Below are 25,116 nucleotides of genomic sequence, written 5' to 3'. Positions count from 1 at the left end.
TTTTTATAGGGAAAATGAGTATGAAGGGTGGTTCCAGACTGTTGGACATCAGGGTCTCTCTCTCTCATGGGGCCTGTGGTTGGGGGTTTTCCTTGCATGCATTCAACCCAGGTTGGATCCCCAGCACCACATATGGTCTACAGAAAAGTGCCAAGAGTCATACATGAGCACAGAACCAGGAGTAAACCCTAAGCATTGTTGAATGAGGCCCTAAAACACACACACACACACACACACACATACACACACACACAAACAGTGCTTGAAAACCTGTAAAGACTAAAATTGGACCATGATTTAACTGGATAAACAAAAATTAATTTAAAAAATTAAGGGCTTGTATAGAACACTCAGACTGACAAAATACATAGAAGAAAACATAATAGACAGAATATTCCATGGGATGGTCATTAGTTATGTCTTTGAGAACATGACTCTAATTATCAGATAAACAAAAACCAAAGTCAAATGGAACAGTATCAAACCACAAAAGCTCCTTCACAGCAAAAAGAAACTGTCAGTTAAATGGAATGATATCTTAATGAATGGGAGAATAATTCACATACTTGTCAAAGAGGCTAATATCCAAGATGTATAAAAAATTATAGCTTATAGAATTAATGAATTATAAAATACTTGAAGGGCTGAAGGCATGTTATGCACACAGTAGGCCCAGATTCTATACCTGGCACTGGATGGTCCCCTGAGCACAGCCAGAAGCAATGGCCCAAACACAAAATAGGAATGGCCCCTGAGCACAACCAGTGGAGTCCCCCCCAAACAAAACAAATCTCAATAACAAAAGGGTCCAGGGAGACAGCTAAAAGTATAAGAGCAATGCAGGAGGCCCGAGAACTGCACACTCTGTGTACCCCGAAATTTTCTGGAGGGTGGCTCCCAGCACTGTCAGAATGAGAAAGTAGGCCTTCACAAGGCCAGAGAACCAAACCATCACTAAGCAGAGAACCAAAATCACCAGGCCTGCAGGGACCCCGTGGCTCCTGAGTCCTGCTGGGATCCTCCTCAGCTCCCACAGAAAGGCAATTCAACATCAATAAATTAAAAATAAAGGACCGACCCCATGTGGGGGTGGGGGTGGGGGAGAAATGCATGGACCTGGAAGGGATTGCGCTAAGTGAAATACGTCTGAAGGAGAAAGACAAACATTTGATGGTCCCATTTTTTATGTGTTATATATAGAATCAAAGCAAGGGCCGGAGGGACAGTATAGTGGGTAAGGTTCCTGCCTTAAATACAGCCAATCCAGGTTCGATCCCCAGCATACCAAAATGGTCCCTTAAGCCTCACGAGGAGTGAACCGTGAGCACAGAGACAGGAATATGTTCTGAGCATCAGCAGGTGTGGCCTCAAAAGACAATAAGGAAACAAAGCAAAGGAATAGAAGAAAACAAAAGCAAAAAGATCCTGTGGAATTCGAGGGCAGAGGTTACTACCTAGGAGTGGGGGTTAGAGCCAAGGACAGGGAGGGCATCTAGTCAACTGTGGCGGGAGAGTTTTGGTACTCTGGTGGTGGATGTGGTATGGCAATGCACATGTGAAACAATATAAACCTATATTCCTAAAATATAGAGTTGTAAGCCAACATCACCCCAAGAAAAGATGAAAAAAAAACATTTCTAGTAGATTACCTTCAACAACGGGTTGATAGCAATAGTAATAAGAATTCACTGTACACTGGGGCTGGAGAGATAGTACAGGGGGTAGGGAGCTTGTCTTGCTTGTAGCAGACCTAGGTTCAATTCCTGGCACCACATATGGCCGTGGGAGCCCATCAGAAGTGATCCCTAAGTGCAGATTCAGGGGTAAAGCCCTGAACACCACCAAGTTTGGCCCGAGAATGAGGAAGGAGGGAAGGAAGGAAGGAAGGAAGGAAGGAAGGAAGGAAGGAAGGAAGGAAGGAAGGAAGGAAGGAAGGAAGGAAGGAAGGAAGGAAGGGAGGGAGGGAGGGAGGGAGGGAGGGAGGGAGGGAGGGAGGGAGGGAGGGAGGGAGGGAGGGAGGGAGGGAGGAAGAGAATTTCACTGTACATATCTCAATCTGTCTGAATCTGTAATGGATGAATAGATTTGTACTAAGGTCAAGAACATACAGAAGTGGTATATGACTGAAGACATATTTTCCTTTTAGTGAGACATTGATGAAGCAACTTCTTGGAATGGTGGAAATTTTTTGTATAATTATGCACAAATGTTGAGCAAACTGCTTGCAAGCATATGTGTAGTGAAATAAAAGAAAAATTTTCACTCAGAAAGTAAAATATACAAATAAAGTCTAAAACTAGAGAGAAAAATTAAGAGGAATGGAAAGGGAATATATGTGGGTGAGCACCAATAAATATGGGATGTTGGAAGAACTAAAACAATGTATGAAAAGATTAATGCTATATAGAGACGTAAATTGTTGGACAGATGTGGAACAAATGGAAGGACTATGTGGAGAAAGCTTCTTTTTTATTGATAGTTTATTTTTAATTGGTGAGTCAACATGAGGGTACAGTTACAGATTTATACAGTTTTGTGCTCATGTTTCCCCCATACAAAGTTCGATAACCCATCCCTTCACCAGTGCCCATTCTCCACCACCAGTAAACCCAACATCCCTCCCCGCCTCCCCAGACCCGTCTCCCCCACCCCACACTGCCACTGTGACAGGGTATTCCCTTTTGTTCTCTAGAGAAAGCTTCTTTAAAGCTTTAAACATCCCAGAATCGGTAGAATTATACAAGTTACATTGCGATTAGGCACAATTTATTACTTGGGCCTGGGATGTTACTCAGTGTGTGACAGACCCTGGGTTCAATCCCTGGCACAGGAAAAACAAAACAAAGGAAAAATAATTGTTACATGTGAGTTCAAAATGCGAATATGTGAAGCATTCTGTGGCCAAGAATCAGAAGTCCCCAGGCCTCCCCAGTAGAGGAACAAAGAGACAAGAGGACCACAGACTGAAGGGCAGAATGGCTTGTTGAATGCAGAGCTGCCAATGCACTTATAGAGCCTCTGAGGGGGTTCGAGGTACAGGACTGCATGTAGGTGTGATTGATCATTTAAGAGGTTTCTGAGGCTGGAGCTATAGCACAGCGGGTGGGGCGTTTGCCTTGCACGCGGCCGACCCGGGTCGATTCCCAGCATCCCATATGGTCCCCTGAGCACCACCAGGAGTAATTCCTGAGTGCAGAGCCAGGAGTAACCCCTGTGCATCGCCGGGTATGACCCAAAAAGCAGAAAAAAAAAGAGGTAAAGCATTTCAGCGGAAGTAACACTCATGGGGAGATTAACTCAAGGAGCGGCTCTGTCCTCTGTCTCCCAGCGTCATCTATATTGCTTTCCTCTTTCCCTTTTGCTGTATATATTAAACAATTAAGTTTACTTCTTATCAATACTTGCAGTTATTTGGATAAGCACAGTAAGAGATAAAGATTCTAAAACAATTATCTGGGCTCTGAGGGGAAGCGAGGATTTTACCTTAAACCCCAGACTAAGGTCTCAGCCCAGTTCAGCTCGTCTTTCTCCATGGGGGCCCTGTGTCTTAAGTCATAGTGACTTGCATGAAGACAGTGCTTTTATGCTTTCAAGACTGTTGAATTTCAGTGCTGGGGTAGATTTGTCACTCATCCCGGGTCCATCCAAGGCCCACGGTGGGACACTCATTTATGAGGTGTTAGGAACTACGGGCAACTGAAGCCTGAGTCAAATAATTATTATGGATGCCCGGGGATAGATATATTTCAGAGTCAATCAACTTCCAAATATTAGGGACATAGCATTAATGGTCTTTCTTTCTGCGTTTAAGTGAAGAACATTGCTCTAGAGTAAAATATCAAAAGGTTATAGTGGAAATAGAAAAGCAAGCACTTACAGATACAAAGTCCAGAGTTACCAGAAAGTTTGACATCTAAGTACCCAACCCTGACTTGGGGAATTGTGACAATGAGAGGTAAAACACAAAGGAAACGTAAAAGATAAACTCAGTATGAGGGGTGCTGGTAAGACCAAGCTTCTCTGGGAGGAGGAAAAGGGGCAATTCACCGATGAAGCCTAAAACACTTAGGGTTAATATCCAACATTTACACATTTTAACCACTATAGAAAGCATAACTGTATTACACAAGATCATGAAAATTTCAAATAAATAGAGAAAAAGTGGATTCCTCTCAAAGCAAGTAGGAAAAGAGGAATCAAATGACATATGACATATCACTGTATCATTGCCATCCAGTTGCTCATTGATTTGCTTGAGCAGACACCAGTAATGTCTCCATTGTGAGATTTGTTGTGACTGTTTTTGGCATATCGAATATGCAACCGGTAGCTTGAGAGGCTCTGCCATGCAGGCCAAATACTCTCGGTAGTTTACCGGGCTCTCCGAGAGGGACTTATTAAAATAAGAAAAGTTATCTGTATACCAAACAAAAGGTTCTCTCTTTAAATATAATATATAGACTGAAAGAAATATGAGGGGGAAAGATGCAGTATGCAGGCACTAACAAGAGAGCCAGTAAGATTATATTAATATAGGATGTTATAAATATCAAGGTAAGAAGAGTCATTTACACAGAAATATATAAAAAATCCAAGCATGTAATAGGATAGCTTCAAAAATAAAAATGAAGCCAAAATTAATAGCAATAGGAATGGTATTCTTAAAAATAGTGATGTGTAATTGTTTACTTCTGCAATATTAACTGTACTGTGAAAAAATGTTTATACTATGTCTCTATTAACTGTGAACAGTTTATTTCTTATACAAAGGACAAATATTGGGAAAGACCCTTTGAATCACAAATGAATGACAAGTGAATTATTCTATACCCCAGACCTGTTTTGTTGTTATTGTTGTGTGTGCATGTGCACATCTGCATGCTGCTGGGAATCAAACTCAGTAGCTTCATACATACAGAGTATGTGCTGCACCACTGAACTTCATTAGCTTCAGCCACATTGTTTTATTTTGATAAACAATCCAAATTCCTACACAGTAATGGGGATTTTCTACCACCACCCCTGTTTCCAATACTACTCTCTTAATCTGAAGGAGAACTGGAGCAAGAGCACAGCAGGTAGGGTGTTTGCCTTGCATAAGGCTGAACAGAGTTTGACTTCTCCGTCCCTCTTGGATAGCCCAGCAAGCTACCGAGAGTATCCCGCCCGCACAGCAAGAGCATCGCAAGCTATCCCTGGCGTATTTGATATGCCAAAACCGGTAACAACAAATCTCACAATGGAGATGTTACTGGTGCCCGCTCAAGCAAATCGATGAACAATGGGACAACAGACCAGGAACAAGGCTATTATTGCTGTCACAGATTTGAGCATCTTATCCTATAACTGGCATGTTACATCAGGGGTTCCCAAACTTATTTGGTCTACAACCCCCTTTTCAGGAAAAATCAAAAACATTCACTGGCCCCCTGGAAAGGCTCATTAAGTGAAGAGAGAAAGTGTTTCCAATTGCACCAGAGACTCATACTAACCCCTTGACAATCTGGCACCCCTCGGGGGGCAGTATCCCCCTTCTGGGTAAACCTAGACTATAGAAACAATACTAAGGTTAAGAACTATATCAATTTAAATGACACCATCAACTTGGAGCAATAGATGGGGTAAGAGGTGGGGCACTTGCCTTGCACATAGGTGCCCAGATTCCAACTACAGCACCACATATGGTCCCGTGAGCACCACCAGCAGTGATCACTGAGCACAGAGCCATGAGTAAGCCCTGAACTCTGCTGGATGGGGTCCCAAACGGAAAAAACAAAAATCTTTAAAATAAAAATAAAGTCTATATAGTCTTTATACAGTATAGTCTACAGATATTCATGTGCATGCAGAACACTTAGCATATTCTTTAGCCTTATCTATATCCTTATCCATATCCATGGCAGTGATTTGGGTCACACCCAGAGACGCTTAGGGTTTACTCCTGGCTCTGCACTCAGGGATCCCTCCTGGCCTACGGGATGCCAGGGAATGTACTCGGGTCAACCACATTCAAGGCAAATACCTTATCTGCTGGACTAGCAATCTGGCCCTCTCATAAAAGGTTTTTGACAAGTGTCTGACGGCATTAGTATCTGATGATGAACAATACTGTTTTCATTTGGGAGATATTTCATTCTTTTTCATGGGGAGAAGGAAGCATGCTCAGAAGTATACTTTGGGTCCGAAGCAATAGGACAGTGGGTTGGGCATTAGAGATTAGAGATCACTAACATGTTTTTAAAGGTTGAGACTTGTGTGCTATATATATGTATATATATATATATATGTGTGTGTGTGTGTGCTATATGTATATATAAACAAGCAGGTACCCCCGCAAATCCCTCTCAGAGAGCCTGGCAAGCTACTGAGAGTATCCCACCCGCACAGCAGAGCCTGGCAAGCTACCTGTGGTGTACTCTATATGCCCAAAACAGTTACAACGAGGGTCCTCATTCCCCTGGTCCTCAAAAGAGCCCTCAGTATGCCATTGGGCTACACTAGCACATGACAGGGATGAATGGAGATGTTACTGGTGGCTGTTTGAGCAAATCCTTGAACAATGGGATGACAGTGATACAGTGATACAGTGATCCATATCCTAGGCAAGGATTTCCCTAAGAGGGAAATACAGTCTTCCGGGGGACTGAGATGATTGTGACTTTGGAGCCTCAGATACATTTAGAGGGTTCTTTGTCTTTCCTCACCTATAGATGTTGATTTCGGTGGGGGGGGGCACTGAAGAATTATTTTCTCTAAAAAAAGGAGGTAATGGGTCAAATACATTTGGTAAGTTCTGTTCTAGCTCATAAGTATAATGTCTTTGTTTCCTGGGAGGGTCACACCCTGCTGTGCTCAGGGATCACTCTTGGTGAGGCTCAGGGAACCATATGGGATGTCTGGGATGAAATTTGAGTCAGCCATGTGCAAGGCAAATGCCCTATTTGCTGAATTGTCACTCTGGCACTAGTAGGTATAAATTTATACAATGTTATAGTAAAGAGAAATTCACAGGCCATATTAAAATACCACAAATTTTTAGCACTTGAGCAACAAGCTTCTGAGTAGCCAAATCAAAAATAGCCAAAAAATAGACAAAAGCAAAGTAATGAGTGGATTTGTTCTTTTTTATTTGAGTTACCATGAGTATAAGGCATCTTAAAATAAATGTGACATTTTGGCTAGAGAGGTAATACAAAAAAGAAGGTGCTTGCCTTGCACACAGCCAGCACAATTTAATGCCAGCACTGCACACGGTCCCCTGAGCTCTACAGGAGTGATCCCTGAGCACAGCTCATATGGGCCACAACCAAGCGCGACCAAGCACAACCCAGCACCAAATACAATAAAATGGATAAGCCATCATACTTAATAGAAAAATCACCATTAAAAAAATTCCAGGATCAGAACCCAAGGGTTCACATATGCAAGGCAAGTAAGTATTCTACTACTGACCTACTTTTCTAGCAGTAAAAAAAAAAACTTTGACAGAATTGAACAATTTGTTCATAATAAAAACACTAAACAAATTAAACCTAGAAAAGATCAAAGTTAACATAATAAAAACAATATGTGTGTGCAGAAGTTAGAGTACATGATAAGTGAGTAAATTAATACTACCCTCTAAAAGGGTGAGTAGGACAAGAAAGACTGCTTTTACCACCTATACTCCTTATATTCAAAATAACATTGGGAAGTCCAGGCTGTGAATGGAGCTTCGTGGGAGAGCATTGCCTTATATGATGTGGTCCAGAATTCCATCCCCAATAACACACATGCATGTATGTACACATACACAGTATTATCCTTTCGAACAGAGAAACTAGACAAGCAATAAATAACAGCTATCCAAGCCAGAAAGGAAGCAAATTTTCCTCTTTGTCATGGATATCATCTATATGTAGAAAATTCTAGAACTTTCAACCCCCACAATTTTTTGAACAGGAGTATCCATCACTGTTACAGGATAACAACTCAAAACTCAAAATAGTATGTTTCCACAAAACAATAATAAAGAATTCTATTGTTTTGTATAATTTTTGAAATTAAGTCACAGTGAGATACAGAGTTACAAAGTTGTTCATGTTGAATTTCTGTCAGATAATTTCCAACACCTATCCGTTAATAATGAAGAATTCTTTAAAAAAGAGAGAGCAAGGAAATAAACCACTTCCTTCATGATAGTACCAAAAAACAAAATACTTGAGGGATAAACCAAACTGAGCTGATGAAAGACTCAACTGTTAAAACCCAGAAAACACTGATTTTAAATATCACAGAAATAAATGGGGGGAAAAACGTGGAAGCAGTCTTAAAGGAGAACAAAATTGGCGCAATCACTCACTTTGCCCTTTGCCAGGGATCAAATCCAGGACCTCACATGGAGCCCTCCCCCATCCCAGCCCTTAAAATTCCTATTTTAGCACTTACTACAAGGATAGAATGATCAAAACAGTGTGTGGCTGGCATCAAGACAAATCTATAAACCAGTGCAAAGAAAAAGTGAGAGGCCAGGACTCAAAGTGATCATTCAATGGGCTGAGCACATACTCAGCATGCAGGAGGCCTGGACTCAATTACCTGATACCACCAGGATCATGCACCCCTCACCCCAGGACGAAGCTGGGTTAATCTCTGAGCATCACTTGGTGTCAGGCAAAATAAAAAAAAACAAGCTCCCCAATATTTGCAAATCACATATTGGATAAAGGACTGATATCCAAGATATATATATATATATATTATATATATATATATACACAACTCCAGAATACAAACAGCCCAGTCAAAACATGATTTTGAGTCGAAAAGACAAATGAGTTGAAAAGTCCTTCCTCCAGGGCCGGAGAGATAGTACAGCGGGTAGAGCCCTTGCGCATAGGCGCTCCCAAGTCCACCAGGAGTGATTTCTGAGCACAGAGCCAGGAGTACGCCCTGAGCACCGCCAGGTGCGGCCCCCAACCAAAACAAAGAAATACACCGTCTCGCAAATACATACCAAGGGCCAATAAGCACATATAATCCTGCTCCATAATCATGAGGCACATACAAACCACAACAACATGATTTCACACACACTGGGGTGGTTCTTGGTTTTGGGTTTTTGTTTTAAAGAAAAACATAACACGCTGTATTGAGAGAGTAGAGCAATTGGGGGCCTTATGGACTGCTTAGGGGAAGAAACTGTAAACTGGTCTAGGGGCCAGAGTTGGCACAGGGTAACCCTGTTAAGAAGGCACTTGCCTTGGACATGGCTCCGCCACATTTGATTCTCGGCATTGCAGATGGGCTTCTGTGCCTCACCTGTAAATCACTGGGACTGCTCTATTACAAGCAGGATGATGCTTTTTATTGAAGAATGAAATTGCCACATTATCCGGTGATTCTGTTCCTGGATACCCCACAGAGTTGCAAAGTGTCGGCTGGAACCCCAGCTGGCCACTGTGCTTGTGGCAGACAGGAGGGTACTTGGGGGGCTCCCTGGAAGCTACCTGTTCTTCGGTGCTCAGGATGGTCCTCCTGGGGCTGCACACCACCAGTCTGGGTGCCTAGGTGACAGAGCCTCCCCCCAACCCCCCATCCTCCGATGCCTACATTGAAGCAACAGACAGGTCCTGAGGCGCCAAGCACCAGCTCCAGGCATGGAAGCAGCAGAGGCCAGAAAACACCAGCAATCACATCAAGGTTAGCACGGACAGAAAGAATTCCAGTGATGGAACTAAAAGAGGAACTCCCAGTGCAACTGAAAGAGCAGCCTCTCTGAAGAGGTCATGTCTAAACCGAGAGGAGTCCATTAGGGGACACCTGCAAGCAACATGCAAACCGGGACTGGACTGTGCCCCCTACCCAACCCCTCGGCCCCGCCTTCACCCCCCTATTGGTGCCTGTACTAGGAGGCCCCAAACTAAACCTGGTTTTGTTACAGTCTGCAGAAAATACTTGAAAACCCAGTTACCACATGGGATTACAGGCTTTATTTTTTTTTTGGTGGCCTTTTTTGGTGGCCTCCTGGAATAGCACGGTAGCACTGTCGTCCCATCGATTTGCATGAGCAGGCACCAGTAACATCTCCATGGTGAGACTTGTTGTTACTGTATTTGGCATACCGAATATGCCATGGGGAGCTTGCCAGGCTCTGCCATGTGGGTGGGATACTCTCGGTAGCTTGCCAGGCTCTCCAAGAAGAATGGAGGAATCGAGCCCAGGTCGGCCACTTGCAAGGCAAAAGCCCTACCCGCTGTGCTATTGCTCCAGTCCAGTGGCCTCCCGGAATAAGGCCAGACAATCCCCCAAGGCAGGAATTTGAGCAAAGCCGGCACCTTCGTACCCAGTGCTCCCTCGGGGGAGACCAAAAGGCCTTTTCATCCACGACCGGACTTGGCAGAAAGAGAAGCTTCACCCTGCCTGAGGGAAAAGCGGGGTGTGATTGCCTGTGACCCCCTCTAGACAACACCCGCTCTGCTCTTCCTGCAGATTCTAGAGGCCTGCATACAGGGCTCACGGGGGCGCGGGTTTAAACCTCGGCCCGGCGAGGGCTCCTGAGCACCAACGCAGGTGGCCCCCAAATGAAAACAATGAGGACCTCCACCTGTGGTGGAGTTCACACACATCAGGCTCACAGAGGAGGCAACGAAAGTGCCCTGGCCGGCCGACAGCCCCTGGGCATTGCGGGACATCAGTGACTGCCCAATCCCAGAGATGTGGTGAGGAGAGCCGGAAACGCCCGTTTGAGCCACAGGCCCACAGCCCGGAGTGTTGGAGGTGCTCGTACCTACCTGGGTAGCTTGCTGGCAGGCCCTGCGGGTCAGGAGCACCCAGTGCAGTGCACCAGCCCTGCCTCCTGCAGGCCGGGCGGGCCTCCTGTGGCGCAGGGGGCTGGGGGACAGAAGGAGACCCCCTCAGCTCAGCGGGGACAGCAGGGAAGACCCCTCAACGGGGATACGAAGCTCTGGGAGGGGCGTTTCCTCTAGCTCCTGACACAGCTCAGCTTTGCCCAGACGCTCTACTGCACCCAAGGCCACCAGGCCACTAGGCCACGCCCAGGATGCTGCAGTGGCCCACGGGGCCTCTGCACTTCCTGTCCGCCCAAGACTATGTTCAGAAACCCCTCAGGGAAGCTGCCCTTCTTAAGGGAATGGTTCTTTTTTTTAACCTTTTTTATTGACTCACTGTAAGATAGACCTTCCATAGCTGTTCATGATTGGATTTCAATTACACGGTGTTCCAACACCCATCCCTCTACCTGTATACATTTCCCAGTGTCTCCAGCTTCCCTCCAATCACCTCAGCCCCACCCTTCACCCCTTGCCTGCCTCTATGGCAGGTGCTTTGTTTTTGTTGTTTTTTTTTTGAGAGAATTCTATACATTTATTCATCCCATCAAAAGAAAATGACAACAATAATACAAAGATATTGCATGTAAGTGTAGCTTAGGTCGGATGAAAATTTAAAAACTGACAATAAAATCTAGATTCTCATAGTTACTATATGCAGAAAACAGAGAAAAAAGACTATATGGCAACGAAAAGGTCCGTTGTATACAAATTAATTTTGCTTTAAATGTGTGTGCATGTGTGGTTTTCTATTTTTTTCTTTTATAAGGTAGTTCACAATATTTGATTACATTTAATATTCAAGCACCAATCCCACCATCATTACAACTTTCCACCACCATATTTGGGTAGTTTCCATCCCAAACCCCAATCCCTGTCCCAAAGCAGAACCAAAATAATGCATTTTGTATTGTTTGTTATGAAAAACTGCTGAAAATGCTAACAAAAAGTATCCATAGAGGAAAGAGTGTGAAGATTGTTCTACTTTGGCAGGGGCCATTAAGACCTTCTATAAGACATCACTAACATGTTGTGAAAGGTTGAGTAGACACGTTAATGCCAAGAAGTTTGACTTCCATGATATGGATGGGAAAGGTGTGAGGTTTTAAGGAAGTGTGATAAGCAATGGGTAAGGCTTTTGCGCTGCTGACCCACAAACCCTGGACCCACAGATGGTCGCCTGAGCACCATCAGCAAAGATTCCTGAGCACAGAGCCAGTAGTATTTCCTGAGCACCCCCAGCTATGGCCACATAAACAAAAGAAAACTGGAAATCAGAAGATTGCATTTATTTTCATACGCTCTTATTCATACTAGGGTATTTCACAGTAATCAGGAGGTGTTAGAGGCCAGAGCTATAGTACAGCAGGTAGGGCATTTGCCTTGCATACAGCTGACCAGGGTTCAATCCCTGGCATTCCATATGCTCCCCGCAGCAAAACCAGTAGCAATATCTGAGAGCAGAGCCAGGGTAATGCTTAAGTATCACCAGGTGTGACTCAAAAAGACAAAACAGGATTGGAGTGATAGTACAGCTCATAGGGCATTTGCCTTGCACGCGGCCAACCAATGTTTGATTCCTGGCATCCCAAATGGTCCCCCAAGCACTGTCAGGAATAATAGGAATAACTCCTGAGTGCAGAGCGAGGAGTATCCCCTGAGCCTCGCTGGGTGTGACCCAAAAAAGCAAAAAAAAAAAAAAAGACGGAACAATAAAATAATCAGGTGATGCTAGCTACCTCAAATATACCTCAGCAGGCTATAGAATGAACAAAATTCAGTATAAACCTACCATGAAACTTTTTCAGCACCAGAAAGGACTAAAATGATGATGGACACTATCTTGGGGGTGGATCTGGAAGATACTCTGCTCAATATCAGGCACATACATAAGGACAAACACTGAGGAGCTCACTTTTCTGAGGCTCTAAAAGGACTGGAAGTCAGAGAAGCAAGGAAGAGCCATGATACCAGGACCCGAGGAAGAGAAAAATACAGATTTGGGTGTCCTGTGCTTAATTTCTGAGCCACACATACCTATCAGTGCTCAGAGGCTATCCCTGGCTTCGTGCTCAGGGGTCACGCCTGCCTGTGCTGAGGGAAGTCTGTGGTGTGAGAGATCCAACCCGGTTGTTTTGCATGCGAAGCATGTGCCCCGTGTCCTGAGTGCTCCTTTGGGCCTGACAGTTCCTGCTTAGGGAGCTCAGACCTACTGTTTGGAATGACAGAAGTGTTTTGGAGATGGGGGATGTCAACAGCGAGTGTGGCTGTAATGTCACTGGACTATAGACTTTCGAAATTTTAAAAGGGATACATTTTATGCATCTCTTAACACACAAAAGATGATAGGATACCTACCTAAGTATTACTCCAGTAGAAAATTATAGTTTAAGTGCATACATTAGCACACACCTCAAGGGACTCCATTTTAAGAAGCCAGGGAAAAAATAGGATGCTAAAGCAAGTAAGGAGAAGAATATAATATAGAGCTGGTATGAGGGAGCTAAAAAGCCAGCAGAGATTAGAGAAGACCAAAAACATAAATGTTGTTTTTAATTAAAAATTAATTAATAGAGGGGCTGAAGCGATAGCACAGCAGGTAGGGCATTTGCCTTGCACACAGCCGACCTGGGTTCGATTCCCAGTATCCCATATGGTCCCCTGAGCACCACCAGGAGACCAGGAGTGATTCCTGAGTGCAAAGCCAAGAGTAACCTCTGAGCATTGACAGGAGTGACACCAAAAAAAAAAAAAGAAATTAGTAGATAAAGGAGGGAAAAAAAGCATAATTTCAGCATTATAAGCATAATGCATTGTTATAGAATTTAAGGCTATACAAATGGTAAGATAATTTTAACCGATATATGGCATTATACTTAACTAGATATATTGAATATATATATGTACATATATATATATATATATATATATATTTAGGTTCCTCACTAAATCTAATACAAGATGAAACAAATCCCAAATAATTCTATTTTTCTCTTTTTCTTTTTTTTTTGCTTTTTTGGGCCACACCCAGAGATGCTCAGGGGTTACTCCTGGCTTTGCACTCAGGAATTACTCCTGGCGGTGCTTGGGGGACCATATGGGATGCCGATGATCGAACGCGGGTCAGCCGCATGCAAGGCAAACGCCCTACCCTCTGTGCTATCGCTCCGGGCCCAATGCTATGTATTTTTAAAGTAAAACAATTATTTAAAATTTCCTATAGGGAATACTCCACACTTAAGGCTTTAAAGTGTGTTTTTTGAAAGTAATATGTCTTAAAAAAAAGTAATATGTCTTTTATTTACACTCTTCCAGATAAGAAAATGAAGAACCATCAGAAGTAACACATAACACTAACATTAATTTGATGAAAAGCTCTGACAAATCCATTTCAGCAAATTAATACTATAAGCCAACAGAGCTCAGGAAAATAGATATAGAAATCCTAAGCAAGACATTAGAAAATTAAATTTCGTTCATAACTAAGTGGAGTTTATATCAAGAATACAAGGTCAATTCAACATTTTACAAATCAGTTTATGATATTCAACACATTAGTATAACAAGAACCATCCAAATAAATTACAGTAAAAAGCATCTCATTAAGTTCACCATCCTTTATGAAAAATATTTTCAGAAACTAAGATACAGTGGAACTTTTGTACACTAGGAAAGAATATCTGCAAGGCAAGGTATTTATCTTTAGAAAAACAACACGGAGCACATTTTCGGGGGTAGGTTGGCTGATGGACAGGTGAACACCTAGGGTGGTCAACACAGGGTGATCAAAAAAATCATTTAAGGGCTGATTCTCTAGGGCTCATTTCCATCTATCAGCAAATAGAAATTCCTGATTTAGGTCTGTGTCCTCTTATCCGTTAGGACAACAGGGCCATTTTCAACTTTTCCAACAAGCTCTAAGAAAACTGGTTTTCTATTCAGTGTTTTCTCATTAGGTTGTTGCTGGAAAAATAATCTTGTCCCTTTAGTTGTTTCTCTATAAGTAATCTATGCTTCCCCTTCCCTGTGACAGCCTGAAAATGTGTTTATTATCAATGATTTTGAGCAACATGACCTGGGATCAAATCGTGAAATAAGACATCATCCCCCAAGGACTTCCAGGAAAAATTCCTTAGGCCAGAGCCAGTAGTAAGCCCTGAGTATCTCCAAGTGTGCCCCACAAACAAAAACAATAAAGGGAAGGGGGTTTCTGGCTTTCTCTGAAATCCTTCTTCAGGAGAACTCTCCCGTGAACTGGAAGTAACCCCAGCTTCTTTGTCCTAGCTTTCCAGTCCTTAAACAAACCTTAGCGATGTTACTCTATACTCCACAAATGAGTGCAGTCCTTCTATGTCTGTCCCTTTTTCTGACTCATTTAACTTAGCATGATACTCTCATGTCTATCCATTTATAAGCAAATTTCATGATTTCATCTCTCCTAACATATTCCATTGTGTAGATGTACGTAGATGTACCAAAGTTTCTTTAACCAGTCATCTGTTCTAGGGCACTTGGGTTGTTTCCAGATTTTGGCTATTGTGAACAGTGCTGCAATGAATTTATAGGTGCAGACGTCATTTCTACTGTGCTTTTTTTGCATCCTCGGGATATATTCCCAGAAGTGGTATTACGGCATAATGCCCAAAAGGAGAGTGAGAGTATAGGAAATATTGTCTGCCATAGAGGTAGGGGGAGGGTGGGGAAAGGGGAGTATACCGGGGATATTGGTGGTAGGGAATGTGCACTGGTGGAAGGATGGGTGTTTGATCATTGTGAGATTGTAACCCAAACATGAAAGCTTGTAACTCTCTCACAGTGATAAAATTTTAAAACATAATTAAAAAAACTTTTCTTGCCCACTAAGTCTCTGCCTCCTTGTTCTCAATCTTGACTTCTTCAGAATCTGAGCACTAGTGCACACTCTAACAAATTGGGAGCAGTAGGCAGGGATCCCATCCCTTAGGTTCTGACAGACTGCTGCGACCCTTCTCCACCCTGGTGATGCTGATCCTAGCACTGCACCCCCTGCCTTGCACTTCCTAGGATCAGCAGCTTGCCTGGCCCTATATGTTTGTATTCCAGTGTTGGCTCAGTTTCCAAGAGTGGCCCCATCCCCCTGAGAACTGCTTGGATGTCTTCTCAAAAAAAAATAGTAGTAAGATCATATTCCACAATCTTTTCCCAGGCTAGGTAATGTTGTTAGGAATGTCAGGAGAAGGCACCTGATCACCTGGATGACAGGACAGATCAGAAGACTGTCCCTTAAGCCAATGGTTCACATTCTCACATGTGAGAAGACAATGACAATGAGACACTCACTGCCTTCCCCTGTTGTGAAAAGGGTTCCTAAAGGGAAGGGTTTCCGCCTTTTTCTAGAATCATTTTTTAGGAGACAACCTCCCCAATCATTTGAGTTTCCTTGGATTCCTTTCCCTTCTTCTAATAAGATCCTTTCTGAATTGACTGCCCTGGCGAGGCACTTCTTAGCCCCTCTTCTGCAAAAATAGAAGTCAGAATTGTCATTATAAGAAAATGGGGCATAAACGCTAGGTGTTACCTCCTGAGTATTGATTCTATCATGTCTTCCCTCTACTTCTTAGACGACACACTGAGGGGTACAAGAGATAGTACAGGGAGTAATTTAGCTCGTCTTGAACCATATGCAGTTCAATCCACCACGGCATATGGTCCCTTAATTACCACCAAGCATGACGAAGGAGCACACATCAGAAAAAGTTTCTGAGCACCCCTAGGTGTGTGTTACAACCATGGTTCCCACCCCTAAAAGATACATTACAAAACATAGATTAATAAAATACTAAATGTTTCTTAAGATACTATGGTTTTGACAGAACTGTTTAAATGAATTTTTCAAAACCAAGACGAACAAAGTCAATTCAGAAGACTAAAAAATTTAAATCTTGAAATAAAACATGCATCCAGAGAAAAATTAAGATTTCATTTATATATGGACTCTAAAACATCAAATCCATAGAAGCATCAAATGGAACATAGATTTCCTATGGTTGAGGTGGGTCCAAGGGCACTAAATTTCAACTGTAAGAGGAATATTGCAGGGTTCAAATGCATAGCATACACCATTAGAAATAAGGTATCATATGTATAAATTGGGCTAAACAAACAGCTCTTAAGTGTAGACCTATTACACGACAAAAGGTAACGTGGGACATGATAGACGTGCGCATTCATTTCTTTTACTTTTTAAATTTTATTGAATGACCGTAAGATAGTTACAAGCTTTTCATGTTTGGGTTACAGTCTCACAATGATCAAACACCCATCCCTCCACCAGTGCACATTGCCCACCACCGATATCCCTCGGTGCTCATTCATTTCACTGTGCTCAACATGCCATGATGTATATTGCACTTCATGTCGTAACAGTTACACATAATAAAAACTCCGCACTGTCTGACTAAACTATATAAAATATTATTTGTCCATCATCCCTCAGCGAAGCTGTGAGACAAAGGAAACATCCTCATCTTTGAGTGGAAAATGGTCTTTACGGGGTTGCAAAGTGGAGGAATCCGAGAGGTGAATGGCAGCTCCACAAGAGACGTCCTGCACGTGCTGAGAAGACAAGAGCAGAAATGGGCTTAGATTTGCCAAATCGGAGGGAAATCTCTGCTGACACAGAAGGCAGGATGAACTCTCAATACAGTGTGCAGCCTGCTGTGGTCAAACTTCATGGGACAAAGTAAAAAATCAATTCAGGAAAATCCAACTATAGGAATAGTCCTAGCAGAGCAAACATTCCTCAGGGAGCACAGCGTTGAAGACCATGGCTCGCTGGGATGGCCCCAAGCATCTCAGTGCTTGCAGTCCCACCCCTGCATAGACCCCGGGCCACCACTGATGCCTTCTGTGTCCCTTACTCTTCACAGGAAGAAATCCCTCATGATTTCTATGGACATGAGCGACTTCTTCTTGTGAAAGGCACTGAACACTGGATCGTTGATGGGGTGGCCCCAATCCAAACACCTCCCCGCCCCATCCATGCAGCCTTTACTCTCACATCTGCAAGACACTGATATTGAGCCCATACAAGCAAATCTTTTGGAGTATTTGCTTTCCCTTTATTTATGCATTTGCACGAAAGTCATTTTTATGTCTCTATCTCTGTGCTTAAAAGAGATCTCTACTTTTTTCAGAGGTACTTGTATTTGTTTGTTGGCACCACACCCAGTGGTTCTCCAGAGCTACTCCCTGCACTGTGCTCTGGGTTGCTCCCCCAATTAGTTAGGGGACTGTGCTGTTGTAGATTATACCCAATCCATGTACAGGTATATTCCTGGCAGAGCAAAATAAAATCCTCAGGGAGCACAGCGTTGAAGACCATGGCTCACTGGGATGGCCCCAAGCATCTCAGTGCTTGCAGTCCCACCCCTGCATAGACCCTGGGCCACCACTGATGCCTTCTGTGTCCCTTACTCTTCACAGGAGGAAGTCCCTCATGATGTCTATGGACATGAGCGACTTCTTCTTGTGAAAAGCACTGAACACTGGATCGTTGATGGGGTGGCCCCAATCCAAACACCTCCCCGCTCCATCCATGCAGCCTTTATTCTCACATCTGCAAGACACTGATATTGAGTTCATTCAAGCAAATCTCTTGAACTATTTTTCCCCTTATTTATAGTATTTCACTCCACTCTTTTCTTTTGCTTTCTATTTCCGTGCTCCTAAACGAGGTCTAGTTTTCTCAGAGGTACTTGTATTTGTTTGTTGGCACCACACCTCATGCTTCTCTTGAATTATTCCCTGCACAGTGATCTGCGGTTGCTCTCCCAAGTGCAACTTGGGAGACTGTGTTGTTGTGCATAAATCTGGGACTCCTGCGCTTGAAAATCATGTGTACATTTGAGAATTTTCCCTGGCCCTATACTTTGCCTATCTCATGATACCTTTTAACTTATCTGTTTGATTCTACTATATTTTTACTATTTTATCGAATCACAATGTGAAAGACCCTTACAAAACTGGCTATTATTAGATTTCAGTCATAGAGTGTTCTAACACCATCCATCCAGGTGTACACTTCCCAGCTCCAGTGTCACCAGTTTCCCTCCCATCACACCCACGCCCAACCCCCAACCTGCCTTTATGGCTGATACTTCTCTCTCTCTCTCTGTCTCTCTCTCTCTGTCTCTCTCTCTCTCCCTCCCCCTCTCCTCCTCCTTTCCCCCTTCATTCTGGGCATTGTGGTTTGCTATAAAGATATTGAAAGTTTTTCAGGAATATTCCATTACCTATTTTTAACACTCAATTCTTGTCCGGTGTGATAATTTCTATTATTGTTATACTGATCTCTTCTCTACTTTACCTATCCTCTGCCTCCCACTCACTTATGATTGATTCAACTATTGACCAGTCTTCCTAGTCCCTGTATTCCCTGACTATGGAATTTAGTTTTCTAATGTATATTTTTACATACCAAATATGAATGCTGTGATTCTACCTATATACCTCTCTTCTGACTCATTTCATTCAGCATGATATTCACCATGCCCATCCATTTCTAGGCAATTTCCATGACATCATTTCTCTGGACATATACATAGTATTCTATTGTGTACATGTGCCATAGTTTCTTTATCCAGTCATCTGTTCTTGGCACTCAGAATGCTTCCAGATTCTGGAAATTGTGAACAGTGCTGCAATGAATATAAGAGTGCAGATGGTGTTTGTGCTGTTTCTTTTTGGACCTTAGTGTATATTACCAGAATTGGTATTGCTGGTTCAACTAGGAGCTCCATTTCTAAGTTTTTGAAGAACACAGCACTTGGACCTCCGGGCAAGTGCACAAACATTGGGCCACACTCTCTGTGACTCACAGTTATATCCCCAAAATGGTTTTCTGTCCACTGTCTTCTCATTAAATTGTGCTTGGAAAAAAATCTTGTCCCTCTCTTTGTTTTTATATAAGCATTCTGTGCTTCCACTTTCCTGTGACATCTTGAAAATGTGCTCTTTATCACCTATTTTTACCATCATGACCTGGGATCAAGTCCTGACATCCCATATGGTCCTCCAAGCACTGTCAGGAGTAATTTCTCAGTGTGGAGGAAGGTGTATCCCCAGAGCATCTCTGAGTAAAAAGGGGGAGGAGGTTTCAGACTTTCTCTGGAATCCTACTTCAGGAGAGCTCTCCAATAAACTGGGAGCATCCCTGCCTTCTTTGCCCTTGTTTTTCTGCCCTTTACCAAAACCTTTGCTTGGCCTATTAGGTCTCTGGCCCCTTCTTGAGAACCAGAACCTGAGTGCTAGTGCCTACTGCAACAAATGAGGAGCGGTAGGCAGGGGTTCCATTCCTTAGGTTCTAGAAACTGTTGAGATCCCTTCCCGGCCTGGTCATGGTGATCTTAGCCCTGGACCTGTTTTTGCTTCCAAGTCACAGAAGCTTACAGGGATCTATGTGTTTGCATTCCATTGCTGGCTGAGTTTCCAAGACTGGCCCTCATTCCTCTCCGTAATGCTTGGGATATCCTCTCAAAAAATATCTTGTTCTAGAAATATATGCTGGATTACCTAATGCTGTTGAGAATGTCAGGTGGATGTTCCTGATCACCTGGATGTCTGGACAGATCAGAAGACAGTCCCCTTAAGTCAATGTCCCACGTTCTTGGAAGAAAATGAGACACTCACTGCCTTCCCCTTTTGTGAAAAGGGTTCCTAAAGGGCAGGGTTTTGTGCTTCTTTCTAACATCCTTCTTTAGGAGACACCTTCCCCAAACATTTGAGAGCATCCTTGGGTTCCTTTCCCTTCCTCTAATAACGTATTTTCTGATTTCACCAGCCCCTCCCCAGCACCTCCCAGCTGCCTCTTCTGTAAAACAATAAAGTCAGAGTTGTCATTATAAGAAAATGGAGGAAGAAACCCTAGGTGTTAGCTCCTGAGTGTTGTGTCTATCATGTCCTCCCTCTGATCCTTCAAAGATACAATGAGGAGTAGAAAAGACAGTACAAGGAGTAAATTTAGCTTTGCCTTGAACCGTATACAGTTCAGACTCCATCACTGCATATGTTCCCCAATCACCACCATCATGGCCACGGATCACATATCACATACAGGTTCTGACACCTCAGGGTTTGTGTCACCACCCTTCCTCCACCCAATGAGATAACCTGAAAAAATAATTAATAAAAAACTAAATGTTTCTTAAGAGACTACAGTAATTACAGAACAGTTCAAATGTATTTTTCAAAACCAAGGCAAACAAAGGCAATTCATAAGTCTGGAAAAAATTAACTCATGAAATAAAGCATAGATTCCAAGAGAAATTGTGATATCATTTATACGAGGACATTAAAATATCAAATGCATAGAAGCAGAGAATGGAACGTTGATTTCCTAAGGTTCACGTGGGTTCAAGAGCACTAAATTTCAGTTAAGATAAATATTCCAGTATTTTAATGTATAGCATGATGGTTATCATTCAAAATAAAGTACCATATGTATAAAATGGGCTAATCGAGTAGCTCTTAAATGTCATTCTATAACACACAGAAAAGTTAACGGGGGACATGATAGAGGTGCTCATTCATTTCACAGTGCATGCCATGATGTATATTGAATTTCTGTCATCATAGTTACACCTTTTAAAACAGCACACTGTCTGAATGAAATACATACAAGTTTTAGTTGTCCATCATCCCTCAGTGAAACTGCGAGAAGAAGAAAATGTTTCCGTGTTTGAGAGGAAAATAGCCTTCAGTGGGTTTCAAGTGGAGGAATCTGAGAGGCGAATGGCAGCTCCACAAGAGACGTCCTGCACGTACTGAGAAGACAAGAGCAGAAATGGGCTTAGATTTGCCAAATCGGAGGGAAATCTCTGCTGACACAGGAGGCAGGATGAACTCTCAATACAGTGTGCAGCCTGCTGTGGTCAAACTTCATGGGACAAAGTAAAAAATCAATTCAGGAAAATCCAACTATAGGAATAGTCCTGGCAGAGCAAACATTCCTCAGGGAGCACAGCGTTGAAGACCATGGCTCGCTGGGATGGCCCCAAGCATCTCAGTGCTTGCAGTCCCACCCCTGCATAGACCCTGCGCCACCACTGATGCCTTCTGTGTCCCTTACTCTTCACAGGAGAAAGTCCCTCATGATTTCTATGGACATGAGCGACTTCTTCTTGTGAAAGGCACTGAACACTGGATCGTTGATGGGGTGGCCCCAATCCAAACACCTCCCCGCCCCATCCATGCAGCCTTTATTCTCGCATCTGCAAGACACTGATATTGAGCCCATACAAGCAATTCTCTTGGAGTATTTGCTTTCCCCTTTTTTATTGCATTTCCATGAAAGTCTTTTTAATAGTTCTATCTATGTGCGTATAAGAGGTCTATACTTTTTTCAGAGGTACTTGTTTTTGTTTGTTGGTACCACACCCAGTGATTCTCCAGTGCTACTCCCTGCACAGTGCTCTGGGATTGTCCCACCAATTAGTTCGGGGACTGTGCTGTTGTTAATAAACCCAGGACTCCTGTGTTTCCAAACTATGTGCACGTTTGGTTTATTTCCCTGACCCTATACTTTCACTATCTCATGATTCTTTTTTAAGTATTATTTGTGCAAGGGAAGTGCCCAGTGTACTATCACTCTGCTTTTAGGACAATAATTTCTTTTTTGTTGTTTTTTCAAACATTTTTATTGAATCACTGTGACATAGTCTCTTATAAATCTGTTTATGATTGAATTTCAGCCATAAAGTATTCCAACACCCATCCCTCCACCAGTGTATTTTTCCCAGCACCAGTGTCCCCAGGTTCGCTCTCATCATCCCCCACTCCTGCCTGCCTCTATTGAAGGTACTTTTCTTCCTTCTCCCTCTCCCTCTCTCTCTCCCACCCTCCTTCCCTTTCCCCCTCCCCCTTTTGGACATTGTGGCTTGCAATACAGATACTGAAAGGTTATCGAATATATCCTTTTGCCTACTTTTAGCACACAGTACTTGTCCAGCATGATCATTCCCAGCTATTGTTGTCAAACTGATACCTTTTCTGTCTTACCTACCTTCCAGCCCACACACACTAATGGTTGATTCCAACCATGGACCAGTCCTCTTAGCCCCTGTTTTCCCTGGCTATGGATTTTAGTCTTCTGCTATGCATTGTTTTTATATACCACAAATGAGTGCAGTCATTCTATATATGTCCATCTCCTTCTGAATCACTTCAGTCATCATGACATTCTCCATGTCCAACCATTCATAGGTAAATTTCACAATTTCATTTTTCCTAACAGCTGCGTAGTGTTCCATTGTGTTGATGTGCCATAATTTCTTTATCCATTTGTCTGTTCTTGGTCATTCAGTTTGTTTCCAGTTTCTGGCTATTGTGTATAGTGCTGCAATGAACATACCTACCTCAAGATTCTTAAAGGTTCTAACCATAGATATGGCAAAATCTTATCATCTGAGAGTTCTAATAATACCTGAATTGTCACCGAATCGGCTTTAACTTAGCTCTTTCCTTAACACTAAATTTCTCTTATACGTTTGTGTGTGGAATGTTTTAAATCTTTAAATTTGTGTTGAATAGCATGTGATAATTACATTTAGAAGCTTACATACAACATTTTTGTCAGGCTTTGCTTATGTGATAGGAGCACTTAAATCAATCTTTTCCAGTATTAACCTGGGATTGGATTGAGTTTATTGGGGTGGTAGTTGGTTTATATTCAACACAGGCTTTAAATTCCTCTAGAATTTTGTCACTAGGGTGAGGGTGAGAGGGTTTTTGTCAGTGCTCCTGTGGGATTAATTGATCTCTGACATTCACCATACTAAATTTGCTAGGGATCTCTCTCTGGGTCCCTGCCCCTTACCCAGAGATGCTCTTGTAACCTGGGAATTTACTAGGCTAGTACAATTAATGCACTTGCCCTTCCAGGTAAGAGACTGGTTAAGGTATTCTCTGCACAACAAGATAAATTGAATGAAAAGTTCTGGGACCCATTCTTAATCTATACTAATTTGTTGACATCAGAAAGGATTTTATATCCTTGCGAACCTGGTGGCCCTGAGAAGGAAGGAAGAGCAAACAAGTGAGTGGGTAAAGGAATTTGGAATTCAGACAAATACTTTTCTATGTAAGGCAAAAATCTGAGCCAATCCACTTAAGGAAACTGGAATGTTGTAAATCAAATTAACTGCTGAGAACAAGGCAAGTTTCTTTCCTGGTCCAGATGTTTGCATACTGAGAATGGATATTATCTGTGAACTATTTGTACTTTCCAGAACCAGAACTACTAAGTGAGTTTGGGGACGTAATGACAGTTTATTTTACTTGTTTGTTTGTTTGTTTGATTTTGTTGTTGTTGTCATTTAGTTTGGGGGACAAGACCTGGCATGCTAAGGGTTTACTCCTGACTCTGTGCTCAGAGATCACTTCTTGGGGTATTAGGGGACCATAAGAGGTTCTGGGGATTGATCCCAAGTCATCTATGTGCAGAGAAAGTCATCTAAGTGCAGTGAAATTTGGGGATGTGGGAAGGGAGAAGGAATACTGCAAATCTGACAGTTAACACTGAAATGACCGTCCCTATTTCTTATGAAACACAATACCTATTTTGAGATCCATTTAGTGACAGATTTCTTATCTGGTCCTAGATGATTCTTCCCACTTAAATCCATTAGCAGATTCCATGAAGTTTAGTAACCTAAACAGAGATGCAGAAAAAGAGAGGTTTCACGCATTACCATGAATAGAATCAGAGGTGGCTAATAGTTAAATTCATTCTTCAAAACTTAACGGATTTCTCACCAACTTCATTCTATAAATACTACTTGTATTATCTAGAGAGAGCCATGAATGTACATAGGAGCATATTCATATTATAACTACATGGGCACATGGATAAAACAGATGAGAGTGCCATGATTGATAGATTAACTGTGAGATCGAACATGTAAATATTGAACAGCATGGAGAACATGGATTATGACGTAAAGTTTACTTCCACATAGGGCACATGAGAGCATGGAAGAATTTGCAGGCCCTATTAAACGTAAAGCAGGTTTATATATACAAAGGACTTTGCATATCTTAGCTACTACAAAACAAAGAAAATCATGAGGAAATATTAAAGAAACCCAGTCTGTCTGGCAAAGCTTTTCCTTGGGGATGGAATCAAGCTGGAGTAGAAATACAGTTCTGCAGACTCACTGGAGCTGTGGAAACTGATCTTTGAGTTATCTGTTAAGGAGGCTCAAGGCACATTCTGTTCCCAGATGCTTCTGCAAGAGGCCTTGACAATTTA

Source organism: Sorex araneus, chromosome X, assembly GCF_027595985.1.
Source record: "Sorex araneus isolate mSorAra2 chromosome X, mSorAra2.pri, whole genome shotgun sequence".
Lineage (NCBI taxonomy): Eukaryota > Metazoa > Chordata > Mammalia > Eulipotyphla > Soricidae > Sorex > Sorex araneus.
Note: the sequence above shows the minus strand (reverse complement) of the source record.